The following is a 13949-nucleotide window of genomic DNA, read 5'->3' on the forward strand; positions in this document are numbered from 1 at the left end:
GCAGAATCAATAAAATTCAAAAGATTGACAATAACGTGATGGCAAGGATGTGGAGGAGCTGGAATGCCCACACATTGCTGGTGGGAGTACACACTATGGAAAGCTGTTTGGCAATTGCCAACAAAGTTAAACATGTTTACCATTTTTTTCTTTTTTTTGAGACAGAGTATTGCTCTGTCACCCAGGCTAGAGTGCCATGGCATCAGCCTAGCTCACAGCAACCTCAAACTCCTGGGCTCAAGTGATCTTCCTGACTCAGCCTCCCAAGTAGCTGGGACTACAGGTGCATGCCACCACATCTGGCTAATTTTTCTATTTTTTGTTGCCTGGCTATTTTTTTTCTATTTTTAGTAGAGATGGGGTCTCATTCTTGCTCAGGCTGTTCTTGAACTCCTTAGCTCAGATGATCCTCCCACCTCAGCCTCCCAGAGTGCTAGGATTACAGGTGTGAGCCACTTTGCCAGGCCTATATTTACCTTAATGACTCAGCAATTTCACTTTTGAGTACTCACCCATAAATAAGTGTATATGTGCATAAAAAGATTTGTATATGAATGTTCATAGCAGGCTTATTCATAATAGCCCCAAAGTGTAAACAACCAAAATGTCCCTCAGTAGGAGAATGGATACACAAATTGTGGTATAATGACACAATGAAATATTACTCAGCAGTGAAAAAAGAACAAACTATTGATATAGGAAACAAAATGGAAGACTTTCAAAAACATTTGTTTGAATGAAAGAAGCTAGGCCTAGCACAGTGTCTCGTGCCTGTAATCCCAGCACTTTGGAAGGCTGAGGCGGGAGGACACTTGAGGCCAGGAGTTCAAGACCAGCCTGGACAACATAGAGAGATCCCTGTCTCTACAAAACATTTAAAAATTACCTGGGCGTGGTGGCACTCATCTGTAAGCCCAGCTACTCGTGAGGCTGAGGAGGGAGGATTGCCTAGCCCAGGAGTTTGAGGTTGCTGTGAGCTATGAGGATACCACTGCCCTCTGGCCTGAGTGACACAGAAAAAAAAAAAAGAAGAAGAAGAAAGAAAGAAGCCAGACACTACTAAAGAATGTATATCATTCCATTTATATAAAGTTCAAGAATAGAAAAAACTAATCTATATAAAATTCAGAATGCAGGTAGGTGAGTATTAACTGGAGACAGGAGGGAAATTTCTGGGGTGATGGAAATGTGCTATATATCTTTATCTAGAAAGTGGTCACACAGAGATGTACATGTTCAAAAATTCATTGATTTCTTAATGTCAAAATTCATCTTAAGATTTATACATATTACTGTGTATAAGTTATACCTCAATAAAGTACTGATAAATTAATACATGATCTTAACATAAAAGTTAAAAGTATAAAAAAGCTGAAAACAATTGCCCTTAATCCAATCGTCTGTTAACGCTCACCCCAGTCTTGCTTCAATGCACATTTATGTGGATAAAATATTTTTGCACATACATATTTTATTTTGCTTTTCCCCTTTATCATCACATCATAAACACATTCTCATGACATTAAAAACTGCTCACGAACATGATTTTAAATGGCTGTCTCATAATTCCTTGTGCACATGTACTGTAAATTATTTACCCTCCCTTAATGTTGGAGCGCCTGTGTTTTTGTTTTTGTTTTTGTTTTTCACTGCTATAAGCAATGCTTAGATAAAAAGCTGTGTACCTAAAGTTTTTATTTTCTGCATTTTAGGTTATTTTTTTAGGTAACATTTCTAGACATGTATCAGTTGCAATTTTTTTTAAAGAGTAGAAAAGTAGCCACAAAAACCAACATCTGGAATCTCTGCTTAATGGCATAGTGCCCTGGCATCCTGCTATAGTGGTGTATGAAGGTACAGGCCGATTTATCATTTATCAATAAATGTTCATGGAGATCCTTTTCTGCAGAACCCTGGGGGAGGTACAAGGCAGACAGAGATGAGGACAGCACAGTCCTTGCTTTTACAGGGTGACAGTGAGGGAGCAGGGGAAAATTAAGCAAAGCTTTGCAGAAGAGGTGATGTTTTAGCTGGTCTGAAGGATGAGCAGGGTTTTGCTGGACAGAAAGAAGCTGCAGGGAATAAGTCAAGGCATGGAAGCACAATATTGCTGGGTGCTGGGGTCCTGGGAGTGGCTAAGCATTAAAGTGACACCGTGATATTTGCATTTTAAAATTCTTCTCTGGCAGCGTTCTAGGTGGAAAAGAACAGATTGTATTTGGAAATGGAGACAGATATCAGGGGCAGGTAAAAAAAAAAAAAAAAAGGGACTCCTGACAAATAGGTAGGGTTAGTGGCATTGAGGTGGAGAACATGCATTTGAGAAGTATTTTCAGACAAAGTTTTAAAACAACTGAGTGCTGGAGGTGAAAGGGAGAAATTTTATTCAAGAACAACTTCCTGATGAATTTAAAGCCCTAGCTGTAGCCAGGTGTGGTGGCTCATGCCTGTGATTCCAACAGTTTGGGAGGTCAAGGTGGGAGAATGGCTTGAGTTCAGGAGTTCAAGACCAGCCTGGGCAATAAAGCAAGACTTCATCTCTACAAAAAATAAAAAAATTAACCGGGTGTGGTGGTGCACACCTGTAGTTCTAGCTACCAAGAGGCTGAGGAGGGAGGATCGCTCAAGCCCAGGAGTTCAAGGTTACAGTGGGCTATGATGATGCCACTGCACTTCCGCCTGGGCAACAGAGCAAGAAACTGTCTCAAAAAAATAAAAAATCCTACCTATGCCATTGACTAACTGTATGACTTTTGACAAGTCTCTTAACCTATTAGGGATTTAGTTTATAACCTGCAAAATAAAGAGATTAGACCAGATCAGGACTTGATTGGACTTATGATGACTTCCCCTTCTGTGTCAAGGGCAGATGTCACTCAGTGAACCACGTCTCTTTCCCTGCTGAGCTTGGACAGGACTCCAGGCAGCCACCACCAATGATGGGATCTGGAAGAGCTGAAATCCATGATTGCCCTGGACACGATAATCTCCAATGTATTCCCAGCTCTAAAAGTATGATTACAAATTACATCATCACATTTTTCAAGTGGGGGGGTGGAATTAGAAAACTAGTATTTTAAACAAGGACCTGTAAGTAGTACTATACTTGAAATAATGTGAGCGTGTTCCCATATTTGGGGGATTTTATTTTAACAAGGGGAATTTCTCACAGTCAGGGTGTAAATAGTAATCAATATGAACAATGAAAACGACAGTTGATTCCCTGTAATTAAGGGAATTCTTTAGTTCCTATCATTTTCCACAACCATATTCTCAGATGAGTTTATTATCTAAAAATATACATAAAGAAATAAAAATACAGCCCTTCTCTTGAACTCATTTTATTTGCTTATGTTTTGTAAGACAAGGTACATTTAACATGTATTAATCCTGAGTGCCAATAAAACCAAATAAGAACACTGTGCTTATAATATTTGTAAAGGAAGAAGTGAGAAGTTTCTGAAACCTAACTGAAAAGATTATTCTTTCTTCAAATAGGAGCACATCTCTAGTTTTTTGGTTTTTTCGTTTTTCTTGAAAGAGTCTTACTCTGTTGCCCAGGCTAGAGTGAGTGCCGTGACATCAGCCTAGCTCACAGCAACCTCAAACTCCTGGGCTCAAGCAATCCTCCTGCCTCGGCCTCCCAAGTAGCTGGGACTATAGGCATGCACCACCATGCCCGGCTAACTTTATATATTTTTGGTTGTCTGGCTAATTTCTTTCTATTTTTAGTAGAGACAAGGTCTCGCTCTTGCTCAGGCTGGTCTCGAACTCCTGACCTCGAGCAATCGTCCAGCCTTGGCCTTCCAGGGTGCTAGGATTACATATGTGAGCCACCTCACTGGGCTGGTATTTTGTTTTTAACAATTAAATAATCCATTTTCAGTGTTGGCTACAAAGAGCCTGATTTGTAGCATTTGCCAGTTTCTGTGTGTAAATACTCCCACCACCATGGCTGATTTCAAGCTGCCAGCTTGATGCCAGTGAAACGAACTAGGGAAGAGCTATGCACAGGGGGGGCTCTCTTGAGCTGGGACTAGCCGACTCTAGCACAGCAGCAATGGGTTTGATTCTTCATCTTTCGCTCTGCATTGGCTGGGCTTAGGCTCAAACCGTTGGCCAATGAGCTGTATCCAGCCTGAAGAAGTATTTTGTCTGCCCGCCACAGTACTTTTTAATTCACACATAAATGTTTTCAAATAGAATATGCTGTTTCCCCTGGCCACAGACTCCACTGTTTTCAATGTCTCACACCATAACTTGGCTCCTGAGACGTTTGAGTTTGTGACTCCTGGTTTGTGCCATTGTCATCTCCCATCTGTCCTGCTCTTCTTCCCCCTGCACCACCTACAAACCTTCATCCCTGTCCACACTGTTCTCTCTTGGGAGCACTGGTACATTCTCTCTCCTCCTAAGTCAGGAGTTTTTGTATTTGACTCTGAACCCTAAGGGCTTAACAAATGTCTAGTACATACTAATACTTGATAAGTGTCAATTGATACATGAATGAGTAAATAAACAAACATTTACTTATTTCATGAGCAGCACACGTTGTATGCAAAGCACTATGCCAAGGCCAAGTGCTTTCTAAGAAATAATTTCTTTGAAATTTAAAGGTCCTCCAGAATATTCCAAGATATTTAAAAATTAAACAATTTAGCCAAATGAAAATATTGTACATTAGACAAGACCCATTTTTGTCTAAGGGCATCTATCTACCTTCATTATTTTGCCTGCATTAGATAAAGATATCCCAAGTTTTAGAAATAGTGACAGTATTGAAATCACCCTTTATAAAATTAATAGAGGGCCATAGGCTGGGAACTTCTGTAGGGTCCTGAACTCTGCAAAGGTATAGGCATAATTTAAAAAAAATACATACATTAATATATGTGTATAACCAGCCATTGCTCCCTAGCTTTCTTTATAGTCATAAGATTCATAGCTTTCTTAATTGCTCCCATAAATAACATCACCATTGTAAAGCCCAAGACTGGTCTTTGAGATATTTTCCAGACTCTGCATTCCGGGGACCGAACGACACCAGCTGGACCAGTGGCCATACTTAGAAACTGACTTAACAGGTCTTGTGGCCCTCTACCTGAGAACTGACTCAGTGCAATAAGAAAATTTCTGCTTCCGAACCCTATGAGTTCATCCCCACCCAGTTAGCAGATTCAATTCTGTAGCCCTTTGTCCACTGCACTATCTTTAAAAACCCTGGCCCAAAAATTCTTGGGGAGATGGATTTGAGAAATTTCTCCCATCTCTTCTTTCTGTGCCCTGCAATATTAAACTCTTTCTGCATTGCAACTCCTGCTGTCTCAGTGTATTGGCTTCCTCTTGAGCAGTAGACAATGAACCTGGTTGGGAGGTAACGATATCTGATGTCTAATAATAAGCAAACCCATAAATAATATTGTGCAATTATTAGCAGACAAAGGTTGTATTTCTATAGTATTTTATAAATTTCTGAGTTCTGTTTTTGTTCACTTTTTTAATTGTGTACATTAACACTTTGTTGAACTACTATAATGAGCCAGGCATTGTGTTAAATGCTGGGTGCATGTACAGTGGTGAGGAAAATACAAGATGAGAATACTAGGAAGGTAATAGAGTAAGTGTGAGAATATACACCTACTCCAAATTTGGAAGGTGGCTTGCTACACTTGAGCTCAGAGGGGTGAGGAAGAGCTAGTCAGGCAAAACATGGAGGAAAAGGCCTTCCCAGCAGAGGAAACAGTATGTGCAAAAGCATTGGGCTGGCAAGGAGATCGGTGCATTCAAGAACTGAAAGGTCAGTGTCCCGACCAGCGGGACATACAACGCAGGGGCGAGAGGAGGACTACCTGCTGCTGGTGAGAGAAAAGAGACAGGAGACACACAAAATGGAGGCAAGACAAGATTCTGATCAAGCCTCAAAATTTTATTGCGGGATGGCTGCTTATATGCGCTGTAATGGGGGAGGGTAGGAATAAGACTTGTGGCAGCTGCTGATAGGAGGAAGGGTGGTGGTGTGATATGAGGGGAGGGAGTGGGAGGGGTGTTACAGGCTTTGCGCGCGCTTTCTTCGCGCGCTCTCTTTGTGCAAGGAGGAGGAAGAAGACTTAAGATGGCGCTTGTACAAGGCTAAGCTGGCTCCCAACAGGTCAGTGTAGCTGTAGCAGACTACAGGGTGAGAAAGGAATAAGTGGATTTTGCAGCATAGACAGGAGTCCTTCGCATGGGCCCCCAACAGACCAAGATAAGGAGTTTAGCCATCATTCAAAATGCAGTGGGAAAAAAATCAGCAAAATTGACAATTAGCTAGACTGACCAAGAATAAAAAAGAAAAGAATAAAATTCTAAAATCAGAAATAAAAGAGAGGATATCACTATCAAACTTACATAAGTAAAAAGGATTACAAAGGAATACTATGGATAACTGTATATGAACAAATTAGATAACCTAGATGAAATGGACAAATTTCTGGAAAGATACAAACTACCAACACTGACTCAAGAAGACATAGAAAATCTGAACAGACCTATAATAGGGGAAGAGATTGAATTAGTAATAAAAAACAAACAAACAAAAAAACCTCCCACAAAGAAAAGGTCAGGCTCAAATGGCTTCACTAGTGAATTCTACCACATTTAAATAGGAATTAACATCGATCCTTCACAAACTCTTTCAAAAAACAGCAGAGGAGGGAACACTTCCCAACTGATTTTGTGAGACCAGTATACTGTGAGACCCTGATACCAAAACCAGACAAAGGCATGACAAGAAAAGAAAACTATCAGCCAATATCCCTTATAAATATAGATGCAAAAATCCTCAGCAAAATACTAGCAAACTGAACTGCAACATATAAAAAGAATTACATATCATGACCAAGTAGGATTTACGCCAGACATGCAAGGTTGGTTTAATATATGAAAATCAATTGATTTAATACAGCATCATGTGGTCACATTAATAAATACAGAAAAAGCATTTGACAAAATTCACTTCCTTTGGCTCGGTGTGGTGGTTCATGCCTGTAATCCCAGCACTTTGGGATGCTAGGCAAGAGAATTGCTTGAGGCCAAGAGTTCAAGACTAGCCTCTTGACTAGCTGGGACTACATGCGCTCATCATCATGCCCAGCTAATTTTTCTATTTTTTGTAGAGATGGGGTCTCGCTATGTTGCTCAGGCTGGTCTCAAACCCCAGGCCTCAAGCGATCCTGCCTCAGCCTCCCAAAGTGCTAGGATTACAAGCATGTGCCACCTCGCCCAGCTTGTGCTCTCTTTAATAGACCTAAAGATGTGCATTACATCAGGAATTTACATTTCAGAAGATAACATTTACAGAAGATAAAAACAAAGCTTAAAAAATAATAAATTGAGGTACATTTTTTGCTTTCAAGAAAAAAAGATGGATGTGTATAAATTTGTAGTCTGACTGTTGGCTAAATTGAGGAACTTTTCATTATGTAAGAAAACAAATTAAGTTTTAGCATTTATATGTGAAAAAGGAAAACAGGCAAATTACCATTTGTTGATCTATGACATTTTCAACCACTGAATTTTACAATTGTGAGAACAATTCCACAGTTCAGTGGGTTAGATACACAAGTTTTGGCTTTGACAGCTGACATTATTTTTCCCTCTAAATGCTGGGATTTTTTTGTGTGTATGTGTGCTTTCCTTGGCTTGGCACAATTTGCTTCTGTCATTAACTCTCACATACAATTTTTGACAAATATTTTACTCTTAGGCTAACCAATGCCATTGAAATAGAAGAAAGAGATCTTATAGAGGCTCTACTTTGCTCCCCATTTATCAGCTAAAGAAAGAAGAACCTCAAGAAAAAATGGGGTTCAGAATTCAGAGAATTGAAAAGACATGAGAAAGGTGTAGAAAAAGCTTCATACACAAGCAACCAAGATAAATTCAGTATGTGAGGGTATTAGAGAGGCCAGAAAGACTTGTGCCCAATGCCATGTCTGACACTGATGTAAACTGAAATTGCGGCATCCAAGAGAGATCTCTTTAGTTACAGTTGTGTTTCTCAATCTTTTTAAACCTCTGCTCTCTCAGATAAAACTCTCAACTTTCTACAAGCTCCATTCTCCGCCATCTAAGATTCTGACACAGACTCCCAGGGTCAGATTATCCTCAGTGCTTTGCCACCAGCCAAGATCCATTAAACTTCACAGTTGATGCTTTGAATTACTTAAAAAATTTCCAATAAAAATTTGCATTAGAATATTTAACATGCCTTTTCAAATGACAATCCACCTCTGCCTTTCTAGTCCCATAACAAAGAGAGCAATTCTCTTTTCTTTTTCCTTCCTCTCTCTCCTTCCCATTTGAAAACCAGGGATTAAGGAATTATCAGTAATTTCAACATAGATACAATAGAGGAGAGAACATTAAAAACCACTTGTCACTTGCATATTTAGTGAGGCACAGTCTATCAGAGAGGATATAAAAGGGGAGACAGCTAAGGGGACTGCACTTTTTATAGACAAACCATAGTTTTATACATTAATGATGTACAATGTGATGTTTTGATATATGTATACAATGTGGCATGATTAAATCAAACTAATTAACATATCCATCACCTTGCTTACCTATCATTTTTTATGGTGAGACATTTGAAATTTACTCTCTCAGTTATTTGAAAGTATATAATACACTTATTATTGACTATAGTCACCTGGTATGCAGTAAGTCTCAAAACCTATTCCTCCTGTCTCTCTGAAACTTTACACCCTTTGATTGACAACTCTCCATCCCCTCCCACCCCATTCCTCCAGTCCGGTAACCATTCTACTCTTTACTTTTTTGAGTTCAACTTTATTAGATTTCATATATAAATGAGATCATGCAGCAATTTTATTCTTGGGTGAATTTGTAAGATAATTGAAAGCATGTGTCTATTTCTCTCTCTCTGCCTGGCTTATTTCACTTAGCTTAATGTCCTCCAGATTCTTCCTTGTTGTTACAAATGACAAGATTTCCCCTTTTTAAGGCTGAATAGCATTCTATTATGTATATATACCACATTTTCTTTATCCATTCATTTGCTGATGAACCCTTAGGTTGTTTCCATCGTTTGGCTATTGTGAATAGTGCTGCATTGAACACGAGAGTGCAGATATCCCTTCAACATATTGATTTTAGTTCCTTTGGATATATGCCCAGAAGTGGGATTACTGGATCACATGGTAGTTCTATTTTTAATTTCTTGAGGAACCTCCATACTGTTTTCCTTAATGGCTTTACTAATCTACATTTCCCTCAACAATGTTTATGAATTCTCTATTCTCCAACTCCTCTCCAATATTTGCTATCTTCATCTTTTTGATAAAAGCCATTCCTACAGGTGTAAGGAGGTATCTCATTGTGGTTTTAATTTGTATTTCTCTAAAGATTAGTGATGCTGGGTACTTTTTAATGTACCTATTGGCCATTTGTATGTCTTCTTTTGAGAAATGCCTGTTCATCTCCTTTGTCCATTTTTTTAAGAGATAGGGTCTTGCTATGTTGCCCAGGCTGTACTCAAACTCCTGGGCTCAAGTAATCCTCCAAGTAGCTGGGACTATAGGCATCCACCACTGCACCTGGATAAATGGGATGATTTATTTCTTTGTTTGATTTTTGGAGACAGGGCCTTGCTTTGTCACCTGGGCTAGACTGCCATGGCATCATCATATCTCACTGCAACCCCAAACTCCTGGGCTCAAGCCATCCTCCTGCCTCAGCCTCCTGAGTAGCTGGGACTACAGGCACACAGCACCACACCCAGAAAATTTTTCTATTTTTTTGTAGAGATGGGGTCTCACTCTTGCTCATGCTGATCTCGAACTCCTGGCCTCAAGCAATCTTCCCACCTTGGCCTCTGAGAGTGCTAGGATTATAGGTGTGAGCCACCATGCCCAGCCTTTTTTTTCATTTTGAGTCGATTTTTTGCATGTTATAAGATAAAGGTCTAATTTCATTCTTTTGCATTTGGATATTGAGTATTCCCAATACCGTTTTTTGAAGAGATTGTCCTTTCCCTATTGTGTGTTACTGGCACCTTTGTAAAAATCAGTCAACCAAAAATGTGTGGGTTTATTTCTGGGCTTTCTATGCTGTTCCATTGGTTGATGTGTTCTTTTTTATCCCAGTACTGTGTTGTTTTTATTATTATCACTTTATAATATGTTTTGAAATCATGGCATGTCATGCTCTCAGCTTTGTTCTTTTTGGTCAAGATACTTTTTGGCTATTTGAGGTCTTTTGTGGTTCCATACAAATTTAAGAATTTTTTTCCACTTCTGTTAAAAATGACATTGGGATTGTAATAGGAATTGCATTAAGCCTGTAGATTACTTTGGGTGGCATGGACATTTTCACAATATTAATTCTTCCAATCCATGAACATGAAATGTCTTTTATTTGTGGTTTTTTCCCCAATTTCTTCCATCAGTGTTTTATATTAATAGTTTTCAGTATACAGGTCTTTTACTTTCTTGGTTAAATTTACATCTGAGTATTTAATTTTTCGTTGCTATTGTAAATGAGATTTAAAAAAAAATTCCTTTTTGGATAGTTTGTTATTAGTATAGAGAAACACTAATGATTTTTGTATGTTGATTTTGCATCCTGCAACTTTACTGAATTTGCTTATCAGTTCTAACAGTTTTTTAGCGGAGTCTTTAGGGTTTTCTATATATATGAGAGCATGTCATCAGCAAATAGAGATAATTTCAATTCTTCCTTTCCTATTAGGATGCCTTTTATTTCTTTCTCTTGCCTAAATGCTCTGACTAGGACTTCCAGTACTATGTTGAAAAGAAATAGTAAGAGTGGGCATCCTTGTCTTGTCCCTGTTCTTAGAGGAAAAGCTTTCAACTTTTCACTATTAAGAATGATGTTAGCTACCATTTGTCATATGTGGCTTTTGTTGCATTGAAGTACATTCCCTCTAAATTTAATCTGCTGAGAGTTTTCATCATGAAGAGGTGTCATATTTTGTCAAATGCTTTTTCTGCATCTATTGAGATCATCACATGACTTTTATTCTTCATTTTGTAAAAGTGGTGTATTACATTTATAGATTTGCATATATTGAAAAATCCTTGAATCCCAGGATCATGGTGAATGATTCTTTTAATGTGTTTTTGAATTTGACTTGCTAATATTTTGTTAAGGATTTTTGCATCTATGTTCATTAGGGATATTAGCCTATAATTTTCTTTTCTTGTGGTGTCCTTGTCTGGCTTTGGTAGCAGGGTAAAGATAGCCTTATAAAATGAGTTTGGAAGTATTCCCTCTATGTACTCTGGTATTTTTAGAAGAGCTTGAGAAGAATTGGTATTATTTCTTCTTTTAAGTGTTTGGTAGAATGCAGCAGTGGGCTTAGGACAGCATGTGTTCATTTTAAACAAGGGAAATGAGGACATCAGGAAGTTGGAGCTGGAGGTAGCTGAGATGTTCTTTCTTACCACTAGGAGACCTGTGCCCTGGCCAGTCTTCCACTGTCATCCTTTATTTCCAGGCATTAGGATTCTAGGATAGGTGTTCTGTAGAGTTTGACAAGCTCAGTAATTTTTCCAGAAGGACAGACTTCTAAGCACACTTCCTGTTCCTGTTTAAGTGACTGTGTCTTAAATGTTCTCCGGTTAGACCAGGCTCCATTGTGAAACGGGCAAGGAATTTAGGCTGAACAAAGAAAGCACAACCCAACAGCCTATGGTGTTGAGGAAGGATTATTCTGGTTTATATACTTGGAATGCATGAAAAACCCAGTAAAATCATCTTAAGACCAATGGGATTTATTGCGATGATACTTAGGCACTAGCCCTGAAACTGACAGGAGCCAGGAATGGGGGCTGCCCCAAGGGCCTTACTCTTCCTGTGGTCTCAGGGGACACTCAGTCCCTCTGCTTCTCTCCTTTTAGCTTCTCCTTTCCCTACTGGGCATTTCTTCTGCTTATTCATAGCGTCTGCTCCTTCTTGTCTTTGGCTTGGCCCTCATGACCACAAACCTTCCTTGGGCATCAGTCTCTCAATCAATGTGGTTTCTACCCTTCCTGCTGCTAAATAACTCCTTTTCTCGTTACTTTTCAGTTCAAATTGCTGGCAGAAAGAAGCTGTCTGGCCATATTCAGGCTATAAGTCATGGCCAGCCACGTAGACATACCTATCGGGGTCAGGGACCTCTTCTTTGCCTGTGTCCGGAAGGGGCTGGTGGGAAACGTGGCGGCCCGACCCTGCGGCGCCGGCCAGTGACGTCAGAGGGCGGGGCCGTGGAGCCGCACGCCGCTGCCATTCCTGGAGATAATGATGGCTGCCGCAGTGAAGGCTTTGGCTGCTTTACCAGCACCCACTTCCAGGACTTCAGGTCAGGTAAGTCACCCTGTCCGCCACTTCCGATGCCCGTCACAAGCCCCAGGTTGTTTTACCTGCACTTCTGAGCACTGGCTAGAAATCAAGGTTTCCACACCCCACACCTTGAGTTTGAGTAATTTGCTAGAGTGGCTGGCAGAACTCAGGGAAACACGGTTTACTGGTTTATCAGAAAGTATATTACAAAGGATACACATGAAGGGATGCGTAGGGTGAGGTACGGGGAAAGGCGCGTGGAGCTTCCATGCCCTCCCCAGATGCACCATCCTCCGGAACCCTCCACATGTGCCGCTCTCTGGGAGCTCTCCGAGCCCTGTCCTCTTGAGCCTTTTATGGAGACTTCATTGGATAGGGGTGACTGAAGCAGGGACACCGTTTAGAAATATGATTGGACGAAAAGGTTGTGATCTAGTACCAATAGAATGAGTGGGGAAACCAGGCAAGGCCTGTCTGTCTAGATTCTTTTTGGCTTCTCTGTGCAGCATCCTTCCTCCTGGGTATGGGGCAGGACCCCTTCTGAAATGGGCGTCTTGTGGCCTACAATCAGACAAGACAGGTCTGAGAATTTCTTGATGGCCAGCTCCAAGACAGAAAGGCAGGAGAAGATTGGAGTATATTTTTACTTTCTATGGCCTGCCTTGGGGAGAAAGAGAAGCAAGTGAAAGGAGGACAGGAGAAGGTCAAAGAGAGAGATTCTATTTTCTGAGGCTGCTTCTGAGGCCTAAAGCACCCACCAGTATAACAAAAGACAGTGTCACCGTTATCACCCCGAAGCTGTTCTGAAGCTGCTTTAGGAACCAAGCACAAAAGGCAAAATACTTCAACAAAAGACGTGCTTATTGTTTTAGGCACTTAGGAAATAACAAGGGCTGTGGGAGTTATGAGCCAGGAACTGTAGATGAAAAAAAAGAATATATATATATAAATATCATACATGTCATTTCACCCCTATATATATCAGTATACATCTCAGAATCTATGGGCATTTAAAAATTTAATCACAATGCCATTATAACAACTGACAAACTAATTAGCTCACTAAAAATAAGTCCTTGGAATCTAAAATGTCTTTTACTATTTCTGTTAAGGCTGGGCGTGGTGGCTCACACCTGTAATCTCAGCACTTGGGAGGCTGAGATGGGAGGATCGCTTGAGCCTAGAAGTGAGCTATGATTGCACCATGGCACTCCAGCCTGAGCAACATAGCGAGACTTCATCTCTACAAAAAAAAAATTATGTATACATATATATATATATTTCTCTTTAACTCTGTCTCTGAAATCCTATTAGATTTTTCACTCCTCTTTGACTTACCCTATATTTTCTAGCTAACTTTCTAGAAAAGAAATGCCTGGGATTAAATGCACCATTACAGGTTTTGGCTCTTAGGTGTATGGACAGCAAATATCTCACTGTTCTTTCCCACTAATGATGAAACATTCTTGGAATTCTTTCTCTAGTTAAAAATAAAGATCTCTTTTTTTCCCTTACAATATTCGCTTTTGTCTAGGATTGGCATTCAGAAGTCCCACTTCAAAGTCATTTTGAAGGTGGGTGAGAATAAAGCCAGAGGATAG

The sequence above is a fragment of the Lemur catta genome, chromosome 5 (assembly GCF_020740605.2).
Source record: "Lemur catta isolate mLemCat1 chromosome 5, mLemCat1.pri, whole genome shotgun sequence".
Taxonomy (NCBI): Eukaryota; Metazoa; Chordata; class Mammalia; order Primates; family Lemuridae; genus Lemur; species Lemur catta.